This window comes from Rhamphochromis sp. 'chilingali' (genome assembly GCF_963969265.1).
Source record: "Rhamphochromis sp. 'chilingali' genome assembly, chromosome: 12".
NCBI classification, from domain to species: domain Eukaryota; kingdom Metazoa; phylum Chordata; class Actinopteri; order Cichliformes; family Cichlidae; genus Rhamphochromis; species Rhamphochromis sp. 'chilingali'.
In genome coordinates this window covers 10,063,016-10,079,600 of record NC_137939.1, presented here as the reverse complement: position 1 = coordinate 10,079,600, position 16,585 = coordinate 10,063,016, and positions in this window count along the sequence as shown.

The following is a 16,585-nucleotide window of genomic DNA, read 5'->3' as shown; positions in this document are numbered from 1 at the left end:
GAAAAGAGAGTTTCAGTTCATAAGAATCTAGAGCCCTTTCCATGGGATTGCAGGCCTCATCAATCTGTTGAAGTGTCACTTTTATATTTTATGCTCCTCACAACTTCATTCAGCTTTGATGGAATGAGCCACAGTACTCATTGCATATAATGTAATATGTGAGCAACAGTTCACCTGTCCTAAGGGAAGTGCATAATGTAATTTGCTGTTAGGCTCTGATTGATCCTTTCTCCACGTCTGGGATAATTTATCATAAGTAATTAATGAGGTTACTGCTGTATACTCAACTCTCTCCCTTCTTGTACATGAATTGAGCTGCTGTCTCATGCTGCAGGTATGTAATAAAGTTAAAAGGACTCTAGAAATACCTGGAGGAGAAAACTAATTTCAGTTTGTTGCCTGACTTTTTTCATTAGTTGTTAATCTTGGTAGAGACTCTTCTTCAGAGTTGTAAATTCTTTGCTGTAAAATGTGTTTTATAGACACTATTTCTAATACCTGTGAAGTTGTAAAATGAAGTGAATAGATTGTAAAACAAAGTTTTGCCCTCTCAGTTCATAGACTTGTGTTTGTCCTGAAAAAGTCTGATGTTCAGACTTTGTCCTGTGTGCATGAAGTTGAATGTATTTGATTTTTCCTTAAAGAAGGAGCTTCTGCAGGACTAGTTTGAAGAGATATAACAAATATTTATTGTTGAACTAAAACTGTTCCAAATTAGGTGGGATCAATATAATAATGTCATGTGATAAAGTTGTATGTTGAGGTGCTGACTGACCTTTCTTAGAGTGGTGCTGGTGGCTGGTCGGACCTAAAAATGGTAGAATGAGAAGGGAAGGAAGTGAGACAGCGCTGAGAGGAATAGGTGAAATCCCCACCTCATTTGGTGTTTGGGTATGTTTGACTTCTATGGCTCTGGTCCTGAGCTTTAATTTAACATTTTGACTCACCCGAAATGGCGAGGCCTCTCTGTAGAATTGGATTTCTCTGTTATATGGACACAGAGATTGAAGATATATATATCTATAAGTCAACTTGTTTGCGATACATATATTGGTTTCCATGGATAAGGTAGCAGATTGAAGCCTTAGACCATTTCCAGGAAATCCTTTTGTTTTGGTTTTATTTGAATAAAAAACATAATTTTCTTCCCAGAGCTGTTTAAGATTCATGTCAGGATCATATTATTCACCAATGACAGTGTGCAGGCCATAGCACAGCTGTTTTTTTGCAAGACGACTACCTTTAAAGCAAAACTTTACTGGACTTACTGAACAATAATTGAAAACTTTGCTTGGGCGGATACTGATACATGTAAGGGTCTGTCTGTACTGTATCTGCAGTAACCATGGAGACAACCCTCCATTAAATACACAGGTAATGTGATCTGATACAGGAGGACATAATTTATTTTAGAACTGCTTCACTGAGCATTTTAACCTTAGCAAACGCTGTACAGTCTCTGCTTATTGTAAAGAAAATATATAAATAACAAAGATGAAGATATAATAAAGATGAAGTTTCTTCATCTAAAATCTGTGAAAACTGAAAGTGCCTGGCTCCAGCAGAAATTCAGGAGAGCCATTCTTCACTGAGGACACCGTTGGTCCTCCACCAGAGTGTGTGGTGTAACTATGTGAAGAGAACAGATAGTGGATTTTGGAAAGTGGAGCAGAGCCAGCTTGAGGGAAAAATTAAGTAACTTTTTATATTTGAACAATTTATCACAGATGTAACAACTTCTATGCCTTGTCTAGCTTTATCATCCTGGATAAAATAACTTTTAAATTAAGTTTTAAAACACATTTAAATGAATGTCCAACTTCAGGACACCCACACACCCTTTGCTGGCCTTTGGCCGCTTGCCAGCATTATTGCTGGATGGCAGCACCAGATAAGCCCTCAATTTGTATTCCCCAAGCTACAAGCCTTGGCTTCTGTTACAAGCTTGAACTTAACTTCAGAATTTACTTGGAAGAGATAGAGGAGAGCCAAGCTGCACAAAGACATCTGTAATGTAGATGAAAGAGCTCAAACGTCCAGATTCCTGATGGGGTTGCTAGCGATGAGGTCACAGCCTGGAGACAACAATAGTGCCTGTCCATGCTTTGAATCCATCTCCTTTCACTCTGTCTTCCTGAGCAACATTTTCTCAACATGTCTCATCAGCGATGTGGCACCAGGATGTCAGAGTGATAAAAAGGTCTGGTTATAAGCCAGAAGAAGCTGGCTGTCTCTGTCACTCGTAAGCAGATCACTCCCTGTAGCCACTGAGGCTTGTGCTTCCTAGACAACAGGCAGTGTTTTTCCATCTAGTTAGAAAAAAGGGATTTGTTCAGGAAGATATATGATAATAATTCGTATGAACCGTCTGTGGTACAAACATTAGCCTTTAATTAAAGAAAAGCATACTTTCCGGTCAGTGTTGGCCACCTCTGGACATGAAGCTGTGTGTTGGATTTGGATTGTATAATTGTTGCATATTTATTGTAGTTGTGATTATTAGATGCTGGCATAATGTAACCCCATCTCTGTAATGCTGTTAATACCATGTTGTGGTGTGTGGTTGGATTAAAATCACATTAACTATATTTTAGACTGCTTTCATAAAAGGAGAGGGAACAATTAGTCATTGAAAAGATGCCCTTGTGATATTCCAGCATGGCTTAAAGATGCTTAAAGATCACTTTCATGACTGTGGATAAATGGGTCAGACAGAGAGGTGATTGTATGGTGGTGTTCCCATCTGAAACCACCCTCAGTCTTATTTCATTACATTTATTCCTTACTGTGCCTCTACTCAAGAGGGGAAATTGCAACAACAACAACAACAACAACAGTAAAAATACAATTTCCATTTTTCAAAAGAGATATGTTTGTTGTATTGCATAAGACTGATGTTTTTATTGTGAAAGGAGGAAGTGGTGTAGAAAAAAAAGGTCTCTGTTAGAAGAAGAAAAGAACAAAAATATATTTATAACATCTTCCAAATAAAGGAAAATTAGATGGTTTTGCTCTTATTAGCTCATAGTTCATCTGGGCCCAAGAATGTGTTTGATGTTGTGAACAATACTAAGTAACAGTTTTAAGATTTCTCATGGATTTTCTAGATTTTTTAAGTGAGCCTGTGTAAGCTAGCAAAAAGTTACTGTCAGTTACTTTTTGCTAGCAGTTACTGTCCCTCCATTTACAAAGGCAGAGGCGTCACGGTGTGATTATTTTATGTGTAGTTGTTTTTTCCTGTGTAATAATATTCAACATTGCTATCAATACATTTTTCAAAAAATGCCTCTCTGTGCAAAATGGATTCAAAACATAAACAACTGTGGGATACTGTTTGTCCGTGATTTGAACCGGGGGAACAAATCGAGGCAGAATCAGCCAGATATTATTTGTATCCCACTGTAACTTTACTGTATAAAGAGCTAACATCTCCAAAATGTCAGGAGTAGTTAGTCATTACAAGAAGTGTTTGTGAACTAAAAATCAAGAATGTGGGCTAATGTTTGTCCGTGATTTGGAGAGCCCAGGGTGTGCTCCCGACAGAGGGAAAACCAATTCTGCAGGGGAGACCTACCTTTGCACTTGTGCAGGTGAAACCAAAGGGAAGATATGCTTCACCATATTTTCTTGTCTTTGGCTTAGAATGAAGTTGGTTTGGAAACATATTCAGCGATGCTTCATCTCCTGCTTTGCGTTTGTGTGGGCACCCCGTGCTAGCATTGTCCAAGCGTTTTTGTTTTTTTTCCCTTTTCATATCGCGCCCCCCCCCCCCCCCCCCCCCGCAATGGCTCTTCGCCCCCCCCCAGGGGGCAGGCCCCACACTTTGGGAAGCTCTGCCCTATTACATGACCAGTTGAGTAAATTTCCCAATAACCCTTAATCAAAGGTTGTCTTTAATTGATTAGTTAATTAAAATAGCATTGAAAAGTGAATGTTGTTGGTAATGTAAACTCCTATTAATATTCAGAGAAACTATTTCATTAGTAAAAGGCAACTTAGTTGAATTAACATATCATCAGGATGGCACAAGTCTTATGGTGTAATCAGAGTGTGTTTACTGAGCCACAGACTATCAATAAATCTTTTGTGTTCTATAATTTCACCCTGTATGGTTATATATAAATTGTTTATGTTATAGTGTAATATAAAATATAAAACATCTACATTTATATTATGATTATAACATTTACACTTAGCAAATACAAACATGTTTTCAGAGTTCTTCTTGGTTTTCAACTGCAAGAAATATTACTATGAAACGTAAGAATGTGTGGTTTTGTAAGTTGTAGCCAGGATTCATGTTACACATAAATTACCACAGGTGTTTCCAGTGACTGTAATAGTTACATACATTCAAACTTGATATTACTCACCTATCACACTTGATACAAAATAATTATTTGATTTGATAGTTTGGTATTTAAGTGTAATAACATACTATTACCACTTTATTACCAAACTGTGCTGCAATCCTCTTAGTGAAATAACAATAATGCCTTTATGACCATCTCTAGATAGCATAGTGACAGCCAAGGGGTTTTTTTTGTTTTTTTTTTCAAGTAGCAGCCTCTGTACTTAAAGGTTTGATTATAGTTTCCATCATCAGGCTACACAATCTATGATCACCTAATTTGTGAAGGTAGCTACAAAAAGAGTATGGTATTCAGTTCTGATGTTTATGTGTCAAGGGAAGGGAGAAAGGCTTTAGTAAAAATGATAAATAACCCCTTCTGTTCTCTTAGAAGCACCAACTGCAAACCAACTTAAAAGTTTAAATTAAAAGATTTGCAGTACATGAAATGAGCTCCTAAATGACGCAAAGGCTGTTTTTGTTCTATGTCATTCGGGCCCATGAACTGAGAGGAAAGTGTTCTCTATTTCCCAATGAAATAATTTGCTTGTCGTCACTTTTTTTTACACCACATAGTTCAAACATATCAGTGTGTGGTGCCGAGATGTTTTAGAAGTGGAAAGCCCCCCTTTAACAAAAAAAAAAAAAAAAGGATGCAAAGTTATCATCCGGCTCACTAATTGGCTGTCATGAGGACTCCCAGAAAATCCATTCATTCATGAGTAGCAGGGGATACTGCAGGCTTGCACAGTTTAAAGTATTTGCAATGCATCGATAACTAATATATTACCTCCAGAAAAGCCAGGGAGGTCATCCTCGTTAAATAGTTCCAACAATTCAAGGTAGTGTGTTTTGTATGCCATGTAAAATAAACACACGCACGCATGCACGCACGCGCACACGCGCACACACACACTGGGCGATAATCTATGACTCATTCATCGTGTCAGATGCTAAATATAGTGCCACATTATCTGCAGTCAAATTTCGTTGTCATAAAGTAAAGTCCTCATGTCTGTGAAGGTTCTCAGTCATTTCTCAGTCATTTGCAAACCATCATGCAAACCTTTCCTCGTTGGCCCACCTGTGGATGGAGTGTCTCGTTCTCAGGCCTTCTGCTCTTTGCCAGATCGTTGTGTTTATTATGGTGGTAATTAGGCCTCCCATGTCCTGATTCTTGTGTTTTTCGTACTATAGCCCTGCTTGTTTGCTTTCCATCCCTACCCAAATCTGTGCGATTTACATGTGTTCTCATATTCCCACTGCCTTGAGGAATTTAAAGGATACTTCTTCTGTTCCTTACCTGAACCCTACAGCTACTTCCTACATCAACAAGAAAAAGTCTTACCAAAAATACACCCGACTGCCCATTTTTCACTTCATCGGGATCCTTGCCTGCCTACTAATAGCACCTTTGAATCTCCTACAAAGAAGGACTTGGACTGATTACAATTGTTACAAGATATTAACAAACCACCTTGGTTGCTTCCAACTTCCACCTCCTGTCTGGCAGAATCTCTAGCCTTGCTCCAGTAGTGAAAACTTTTGTGCCACTAATGTGTTTTATAAGTACTCATTCCTTGTTTACGTTAATTTCTGTAAAACTGCTGTTAGTTACTGGAATCTGCTCTTTGAATACAACTCATGGTTAAACATGACAGAATGATTTGGCCAACATCTGGACTCAGCAGAGTCAGTTGGTGTACAACCAGCTGTTTCCCAATCAAGAAGTGCTGCTTGGTCATCATGTACAAGTTCTCTGTTCTCTTGTTGAACAGTTACAAGTCACACATTGACGACTAAAATAAATGAACAGTGCGATCCAAGTCATCAATCCAAGTTGCCTTAAACTTCTGCTACTGAATCATGAGTTCAGCCCCCTGAACCTGGCGTAGCTGCTTTGCCAGTATCTTTGATGCATGGTAAAAAACTTCTCCACAACTGAGTCTTTTGGAGGTGAGCTGAGTTGGTGTGGAAGTTTCCTTTTATAGTAATCACTATTTTTTAGTGGTTCACTTCATGTTTAAAGTAATGACTACTCCAAAATCTCCCATGTTGTAGGGTTGCTTAAGCATCGGGCACGTCAGAGGGAAAAACACTATTTAATCCCGTTTATTTCTAGTTACTAATGCTAGAGAGTTGTCCACATATGAAAAGTTTGTGGAAGAACTGACGAGAGTATTTGACACCCCTTTGCAAAGATAAAAAGTAGATGACTGTTTGTCAAGGCAATAAATCTGAGTCCAAAATCTCAATTGAGTTTTGTGTCTTTGCAGTTGAGAGGCTTCAAAAGTGATAAGATGGACTTTCTATGATTCTTTAACTAACTAACTTAAAAATGAACTAGCGTCTTTTGAAGAGTTAGTGGCCCTAGCTGTTAGAATAAGCAACCTGCTCAAAGAACAAGTCTGTGAGAAAAACTTGGTCATTATAAATATAACCTAAGAAATAAGAAGCCTTAATTAAGAAGACCACATTTTCGGGAATTAGTGATTCCTATGTGGATCTTTCCAAGGCACTGGAGAGGCTCACTGTGGGAAAAGCTCCAGTTCCCCCATGAGCCTGAAGTGGGTAAGCAGAAGAAAAGGGATGGATGGATGAAGGTAGAGTAATGCCCCTAATTGATAAATTAATCTGTTTTTGAGGGCATGGAGTTACTTATGTCATTATAAGAAAACAACGAAAATAATACCATCTCAGTCACTGTCTTTTTCTTCTCATCCATGTTATGTGTTCATGGTGCAGATATAAATAAAGCTGGTTGCAGTACTTCAGCATCTTGCTAGCACCACAGAAGAAAAGCAAGAATAAATGACATAAAGTTTTATTAGCAGATAATTTTCAAATGCAAATTTTCAAGTGCCTCAAAATATCACCAAACACTCAAACTGTTTCTCATGAGTTTCTCACAAAATGTGTCTGCTAGCCAAACTCAATGCTGTATTTCCCTGGGAGAAAGAAGAAAGTATGATATGTAACACTAATAGATATGGGGAAAGATGTAAGAAAGACAGGTCAGTACAGGGGGATGAAAGATTATTTTCAAAAGTAAGGACAGTGTGAATGTGAAATCTGATAAACTGAACATTTAAAGTTGCAGCATGTAAAGCTGTAATCTCTAGATATCAGTAGATTGCAGTCTTGTGAAGTCTGACATTTTATTGTGAAAGTTGCAAGTGGTATTGAAGAAGGGAAGGGGGGGGGGGGGAGTGAAAAGGTATCTTCCAAATGAAGGAATAGTTTTTGCTCTCATTGGCACATAGCTCATCTGGGCCCAAGAATTTGCTTGATGCTGTGAACAGAACTGAGAGACAGCTTCTCAGCTTCTCATGTTTTTTCTATTAGTGATGTGTCGGTCACGAACGAAATGGCTCTTAGAGCCGGATCTTTGACGTGAACGACGCGAGCCGGTTCCTTATCGCGAGCCGTGTTTTTTTTTGTTTTTTTTTCCCTTCTCTCACCCTCTCTCTAGCACTTTTTTTCCGCTTCACTCCGGATGCGAGCCTTGTGCTTTGCGCTGGGCAGAAATGTGTTTTGGAGTTTGGACGTGCTTTTTGGAGTTTGCATGTGTTTTGTCTCTAGGGGCCACCACATATATTTATATATAAACACATAAATAAAACCACTTTTTTTTTTACATTAGTAATTCCTTTTGTGCATAATTTTATATTATTGTTAATAATAAATTAAAGTAACAAAACAACCTGAAGAGTCGGTTCAGTAAAAAGAGCGGGAATTCCCATCACTATTTTCTATATTTTGAGTAGAGATTGTGTAAGCTAGCAATAATGCTAGCACAGCACATTTTTCAAGCCTAACGTGGTTAGCATTCTGTAGTTGAGTTAATCCTGTGAACTAGAAGAAAGACACTATTCTTAGTGTGTTTTTCACAAAATTAAGCATATTTCAGTTAAAGCTGCATTTCCTATGTAACTGTATCCTGATCATTTTGCTGTAAGGCCAATTGTTCATTAACAATGTTTGCCCATTACATGATCAGCTGAGTACATTTCCCAATAACCCTTAATCAAAGGTTGTCTTTAACTGATTAGTTAGTTAAAATAGCATTGAAAAGTGAATGTTATTGTTAATGTAAACTCTTATTAATATTCAGAGAAACTATTTCATTAGTAAAAGGAAACTTAGCTGAATTAACATATCATCAGCATGGCACAAGTCTTATGGTGTAATCAGAGTGTATTTACTGAACCAAAGACTCTTGTATTTGCACATCAATAAATCTTTTGTGTTCTATAATTTGAATTTAGATCATCATCTTTTTTTAAAAAAAAAAAAACATCAATCCTATACATTACACTTTAAATAAATAATTTATCATCTTTTCAGTAAGGAATTATACAAAATATCCTGATCGCTTCTAAAGATGTTCCATACACATTCATATACTTGAAATTGTGCATAAACCACCACAGTGAAAACCCTTTAAATCTTTTTTCATCGATAATAACGAGCCAACATTTGAGCCTGTTAGCCTTTTTGACCTAAGCATAAATAGAGCAGAAAGTGGGGAAAAAGAGGACTGAAGTGAAACCGTAATATCACAGTAACTCCCGCCTCCCCCAGGCTGAGCCACATGGTCTCTGCTTAATAGCCCCCCCATATTTTTTTTTTGACAGCTGGGAGTGACACAGAGATACAAGGCCAACTTAACCCACTTTAACCATACAATATATAATATAATGATAATTGTTCTGACCCTAGACAATTCCTCTCATCAAATTATAGAAACTGCAGCACTGAGCTTGGTCATTTTTCCTTATTAACCTACAGATATCAAAAACATTAATTTTACATTGTATCCCACAATGAAAGCGAGAGGCTACTTTGTATAGCAACAATCCTGAACCTTTCTCTTGGTAAGCTCACCTGTTTTTGTCACTTTTAGCTGTTGTTAGACACTTTTAGCTTCTGTGAGCGATTGCTAGTGAAACTGTCTTTGGATATATGGATCTAATGTTGTGTTGATTTAGACACTTAAGAAAAAAGTCTTGTATGATGTGAAAATGTAATCAAAATCAGGGATAGTATAATTTTTAAGACGATCAAACCCAACATTAGCTGACATAATGTTAGCTCATAACAAGCTTCAGTTATTTAGCCACCTCATTGTCAGATGTCTAAAGATGTGAGGGTCACACATCTAATCTGCTGACAATGATTAATTGTGACAATGTTTTGAGAAAACACGCATGTTTGCGCATGTTTTCTTGTGTTAGAGATGATTTTCAATTAGATTCCTTTGCTTAATTTTGGAATGGGAGAGGGATAATGTACAAACTTTCATTGCTTTCAGTTCATTGCTGTTCTAACAATGAATTTGAAATGAAATGAGTGAAATTAGACTGAAGAACATCCAAGGCAATCTCACCTAATTTCTAATGAACCTGCCAGGAATTTTACCAGAACATAACCTAAATTCTAAGAGGCTGTAAGAAGACTTAACTTTCGGAATTCGGTTATTCTTGGTAAAGGTTTTCAAGGCAAACAGAGAGAGCTGCAAAAGAGAGATCTCAGATAGAGATAAGTGAGGAAAAGCTACTGCGTGGGTTTAAAAAAAAAAGCATATTCATTGAAAAGATTTAGGATTATAGTAATACTTTTGACTAAAGCAGCTAATTAAACTACAAGATCATCAGTCCTGTTTGATCTGAAAGCTTTTCACATAATTATCACTACTGTTACAAATGCAGTCATTGCTTCCATTTCTAAGGGATTTGTATTACTTGTTATAATATTTGTAGATATGATTGCTAATATTGATTTGAAAGTTTCTGATTGCTACCCGTTGACCCACTGTTATTTAAAGGCTGCCACACAAGAACTATTAAGCTATGCATGTAATCTAATTTTCACTCATTTGAAGAAAATGAGCTTGCCCTTTGAGCCTTCATAATTCTCAATAAAAAGAAGAACAAAGGTGCATAGAAAACAAAAAGAATGGCAAAAAAAAAAACACACTGTGGTTTCGATGTTGATTAGCAATAGAATTTTTTTTCCAGATTTGCACAAGGTTGAAATCACAAGTAATCACAAATAATGAAAATAGATAAAGGTTCACAGGTTGTACTAGAATGAGACTGTTGTATTAAAAAGCAGCACGAGTCCTGGAAAAGAAAAGCACATCATTTGTCAGTTCTAACGTTTACTTATTCAGACAGTAAAAAAAAATAAAAATCTAGCCTTTACCAGATTTTAAATAATAAATCCAACTTGATATGAACAACATCTGATGGAAACAGAAACAGTATGTGGAAAACTTAGTGCACCTCATGATTTAATAGCTTGGTTTTCTGTAGAACTTCCTTTGGCATCAATAACTAGAATTAACAACTTTCTTTATGACATTAGTCTCGCACATCATTGGGGAATTTTGGCTGACTCTTCTTTACAATATTGCTTGATTTCATTGGGTTTGTAACTGTTTCTGTTACGATCCAACCACAGCATTTTGATGGGATGAGGTGTGGACTATTACTGGGCCATTGTCCCAACTTGATTTTTCTTTTCAGGCTTTCTGTTGTAGATTTGCTGCTGTGCTTGAGATCATTGCACTGTAGCACGATCCACTTTTGGACAAGCTTAAACTGTTGCATAGATGGCCTTTCATTTGACACTAGTACCCTTTGATATACAGGGGCAGTCAACTCAATGACTGCAAGCTGCCCGGGTCCTGTGGCTGCAAAACCAGCCCAAATCATCACCCCTCCTTCATAGTTGATACAGTGTGTGGTGTTTTTTTTATATGCTGTATTTGCTTTTCACCAAACATGGCACTGTGTATTATTCCAGATATTGCCACTTTGGTTTCATCTGTCCAAAGCACAGAGGCAATTTTACAGAGGCCAAGGCATGCTGCCATGTTCTGTTTAGAGAGAATAGGCTTTCTCATGGCGATGTTTCCAAACAAGCTATACTTGTTCAGTCTTTTTCTAATTACACTGGCATGATCTTTAATGTGCAAGCTGAGGCCTGCGCAACAACAATTACTTCTCAAAGATCACTGCTGATGGGTTTTCTACATTGCATTAAGGTGTTAGCATTACCTGGCTGCTAATTAACCTTTTAATTTCTGTGGAAGCAGTAAGGGCGTACTTACTTTTCGCGCCCTGCTTCTGCATTTCAACTTATTTCTTGTTAAATAAATAATATCATGATATGTTGATGATTGTTGTGAGGTACATTCAACAAATGTGAAGTGCACATTGTATATGTCTTGCATATACACTGTGTGTCTCTTCACTTGAGTCACTGTTATTAACTCTTTCGACAGAAGCATTGCAGGAGAGTATTGCATTGGGGAACCTGTGTATCCAAGCGCTATATGCTTTTAAAAAGTTAAGATTCTTCTGCCCCAATGACTGAATTGTCCATCTCCTTGCATATGATTCAGTCAAACTAGCTGTCCTCCCAGCACATTCCCCGTGCTCCCAATGCTAACTGTGGCTCATTAAACCCCTCCCCACAAATGCCCCCTACAAACAACAAACACACACATTTTGGAAAGAAATTGAGGTTGGTGTGTCAGTGCGCCTGTGGTGAAGAGCCTTGTACCAAGGGAGTAATTGAGATAGCCTGTGAAAAGGAGAGTGAAGCTTAGACAGCCATCCACACAAGTTCCTGGCTGCCGTCCAATTATACCCAGCAGCCTCCACTACCTCCTGAACTCCAATTATAGCAGGCAAAGCTCGGCTGGTCAGAGAACCTGTCACCCCTCCCTCTCTCCCTCCCACAACTACCAGCAAGAAATAGCAAAGTCAAAGAGAATATGTGGTGTCCTCTGATGCCTGTGTGTGCTTGTGTGTGCGTGCGTGCGTGCGTGCGTGCGTGTGTGTGTGTGTGTGCGTGTGAGTGTGTGTGTGTGTGTGTGAGAGAGAGAGAGAGAGAGAGAGAGAGAGAGAGAGAGAGAGAGAGAGAAAATATAGTCCCTGATGAATCTTATGCCAATCTATTCAGATGCTCCAACTGTCCAGAATAGTTAAGTTGGGACAGGATTAAGTAAGCATGTTTACTTTATTTTCAATAGGTTGCAATGAAATCTAGAGCCATGAAAGTACTGGAGAATGGATGCACTATTCTTGAATGTTTATATGTTACACTTCAACTCATTAGAGCAAGGGTGCTGTGGAAGCTGATACTGCACCCATTCACAATCATCACCACCAACACCCACACCTAGTGTGCATAAAATAACTAAATGTGAATGTCAGCTTTAAAGTAACTGCGAATGGTCTCCTTTGTGTTGCAAGCAATGTAAATGTCCACAATTTATAGTCACTCATTTAATTTATAATCTGAAATTTAAATTAAGACCACATATATCCGCACTCAAAAGTTTCTGACACAATCGTTGAACAAAAATTCAGAATTTTAAATTCACTAGCTGGGCCCGTGTTCTCATTTTATGTTTGACAGCGTTTTAGTAGGTAAGGGTGAATGCTTGGGCATGAATTTAGCTGCGATTTGGGGAAGGCCTCGAGGGGACTGGCAACGGTTCCCAGGTCTGGCAAGTCCTTATGTACTAAACAGAAGTGAAGAAGTTAAAGAATCGAAAAGGGGAGGAAGGGGGCATGTAAACGAGAATCACAGCTTACAGAACTGGGAGAACCTATATAGATGAGAGCCGGAAGGAGAGTGTTTGGAGGCGTGGTCCTGCTCCTGAAATTCCGATACATAATCTCCAAGAGAATCATAAAAGTTCCTTTGAGACCTACAACATATGAGATAGCCCCACATTGTACAGCAAAACCCAAAAATATATTGCACAGGTTAACTGTAGCAATAACAACCCACGTCACGATTTTCTCACATAAATCAAGGCTCAAATGCAAATTGCTATATGCAGAGCCTTGGGAATTTTGGAGGATGTTAAATCATGTCATTAGCATTTACTACTTTCTAAAAGTTGCTTTATTGCTTAGTTGTTCTTCTTTGCCGACAAGGTTTATTGTTCTATTACCTCCCTCACTTCCTTCCTTCCCTGATTTCTGTTTTCCTGTATTGAACAAGAACTCTTTGTCATGGCCTGAGGAGTCTTTGGAGATTGCCATCTTTATCAAAGGTATCTGATCGTTTGCTGTACACTGTAGTGTTATTGTGTGGTTGTGTGCCTTCTTGTTCTAACTTTCCATTGTGGGTTTCATTTGTCCTTTGGGACTCATAACCAATCCCAACATTTTGATGGATGCATTCATTTCCCAGTTTCCGCTCACCCCTAAAGCAATACTTGCTCTCTCTTTGTACCATACCCTGCCGTCGACACAAACTGCACCGTTTGTGCATTAGTCAGATATTATTCAAAACAGGTTGTAGTAATGATTCCAATCTGGAATGAACTAGCTTGGCCTGAATTTGGCCATGTGAGAGTTTCATGAGGCTGTGACTCTGATCATTACTTTTAAGTATATGGTTTTTAAAGTAGCAGTCAAAATCCCTACTGAACTGAGACCATTTAATGTTATTGTCTATCTAAGCACCACTTTGGGGTACTTTTGAACTCCTTATTTCTATGTGTGTGGCACCAAATGAAAATGTTTATGACTTCCTGTATGATTCTACAAATGTGAACAGCACTTACAGTTTTGCAGTTCAAATATGAACGGGCTAACAATGTGTTGAGCACTTTAGGCAGCTCCATTGCCTTGTGCATTTAGCGCCGTGCCTGTATTGCCCCATTTAGTCTAAAGTACCAAGGACTTTGGATAACTTTTAACTTCCATCATCTTTCGACCACACTGAGTAGCTCAGATTGTCCTAAAGGCCTATGTAGGTGTGAAATCCAACTCATAGCAGCATATAAATACCAAGATAGTTTTGTCATTATGTGGCATAAACAGCAAAAGCCAGGTCATGTGGGGCAACACTTCAGTTGTATTCCAGAAAATGTAACATTTGTGATCATTTGTGAAAGACTTACTTTTGTATGTTTTTATTAAATCTCATTTTCGTCTCATTATTGATAAATTAGCACTTGATGATGGAACTCAAGGGTTTTTTTGAAACTGGATTGATCACAATAGCTATGTAAAGTCATTTATTTAGTAATGCCACACTCTTAAACTACAGCAACAGATGGAACAAATCATTCATTGTGTGTCCTTTCTTCTTAACCTGTGGCAATCTGCCTGTGAAAGTCAAACGCCTTTTATCCTGGTCCAGCTTTTCAACATGTGCTTAACATCAAATTCACAAATGATTTCTTTATAATTACTTTTAAAGCCTAACCCAGCTTAGCTCCAGCATATATGAGTGAACTACTGATGCTCTCAAGTAATCAGAATAAAGCAGTCTTTCTACTGGTCAGGTCACATTGTGTTAATAAAGATTTTTATTAAAAGAGATTAACAGTTTTAATTGATTGATCAATCCAGATATTTTGATCTTTGCTGTTATTCTTTTGATAGCCCCGTTTTTTGACATGTAGTATACTGCACTACACATATGTAACAATGTAGAACTGATTTAACCTGGTTTCATGTATAAATAATAGTCTGCTGAGCTTTTCTCTTATGTTGACATAATAATAATGTGCTTTGAGCAGAAATAAACACAGTAATAGCTTCAGAAACAAGCTGTAAAAGATGTTCCCGATTTCCATTAAAAACAGAATGACCGGTACAGCTGCTGAGGCTGACAGATGTCTTAGCCTTTATTATATTGCTGTATTTACAGCAGTGCTCAGCAGTGGGGGTACACTGCTGAATCAACATCTGTTTACTGTCAAAATATTTGCTGGGAAGCTTTTGTGGGTACTTGGAGGTGAGGTGAAGTTATGAAGTTATATCTACAAATCAGGTTATAGTGCAGCGTTTTCAGGAAATGTCACCACAGTGCCTGTTGTTTCTGGTCTTTGCAGACCCAGCTTCCCTGCTAGACATCCCAGCAGGAGCCTAAGTGCCTAGTTTGCCAACTGGCATATTCCTGCTCACAGCCTGGACTGCAGCCTAATTATGCATCTTAGGTTCTTTGTTTTTGTCAGAGTGACTGAGTAAATTTCTCTCTCGCTTCCCATTTTCATTTGCTTTTTGCTGATCGAGACTGACTGGCCAACTGGCGAGATTCCGGATTCATTGGTCTGATGGCATATGCATATAGATGATTTTCTCTTTCCACCCACAAAGTGACCTTTCCAACATGTATACAGGAAATGCAGTACCTCTCTTTCCTGCATGCAAGTTATCCAAGTTGCAGCTTGAAATCTGCATTATAGTAGGACTTGTTCCTTATTTATCTGTACATATAGCACAGAAATGCCGAGATGATCCACCTCATGTCCAACTTTCTTAGAAACTTGTCTAAACTTTACAAAACTCCTGTCTAAACTTTACCAAAGACATCTCGCTGTTGGGCCATTTCTCACAATTCCACTTGTATGGCTCTAATATCAGTATAACATTACTAAGGAAAGTCTGTAGTGTCATCCAGGGTGTTTGTTTTCTGTAAAGTCAGGACTTGCTTACTGTGACCTTTTACCATGCCCTTATGCTATCCATCTTCTCCCATTAATGTGTCGGAGTTCTAGTGTCAACATAGGTCATTCTTCTCCAATAAATGGGGACAGTTTATGTGTCTGAATTAGCACTATCTGATACTGTCTGCAAGTTAGATCACCAAGTTTGGAGTGAAACTATTTAGACTGTTTGGCTATTGGTGCAATTCTTTACATATATATGGATAAATGACTTTGCTGATAGAATTGCCTTATAGAAATTATGTATAACTAAATAGTTTTACCACTTACACAAAAGCATTGTGTTGACAAACACAGCTTTCGCTGGAGTTTTCAAAGCAAGTGAACTGATGAATTCACATTCTGTTTTTGTGTGCTAAAAGATCCCCTTTCTCTTGAAAGAAAACATCCTTTTAATTATTTGGTGGCGCAATAAAAATTCTAGAGGGCAGACTGACTCGTTTGGGGTCAATCCATAAATGAATATGTAAATACATTTGCAACAGAAAATAAAAAAATGTTCATGATCATATATTTTTTAATGGTCTACCAGTTAAAGTAAAAGAAAAAGAGTTAAAACAGTGAAACATCAGGTTTTAATAAGACATATTAAGCTTTCCTTTGCAAAAATCTAACTTTGTTATGAGAAAAAAAATAGACACAAATGTAACTAAAAGATTACAACTGTTATTAAAGCAAAGACCAAAAAAAATAACAAATTCAGCTCTTTAAAACAGGGGTCATCATTAACACATATTTTAAATGAA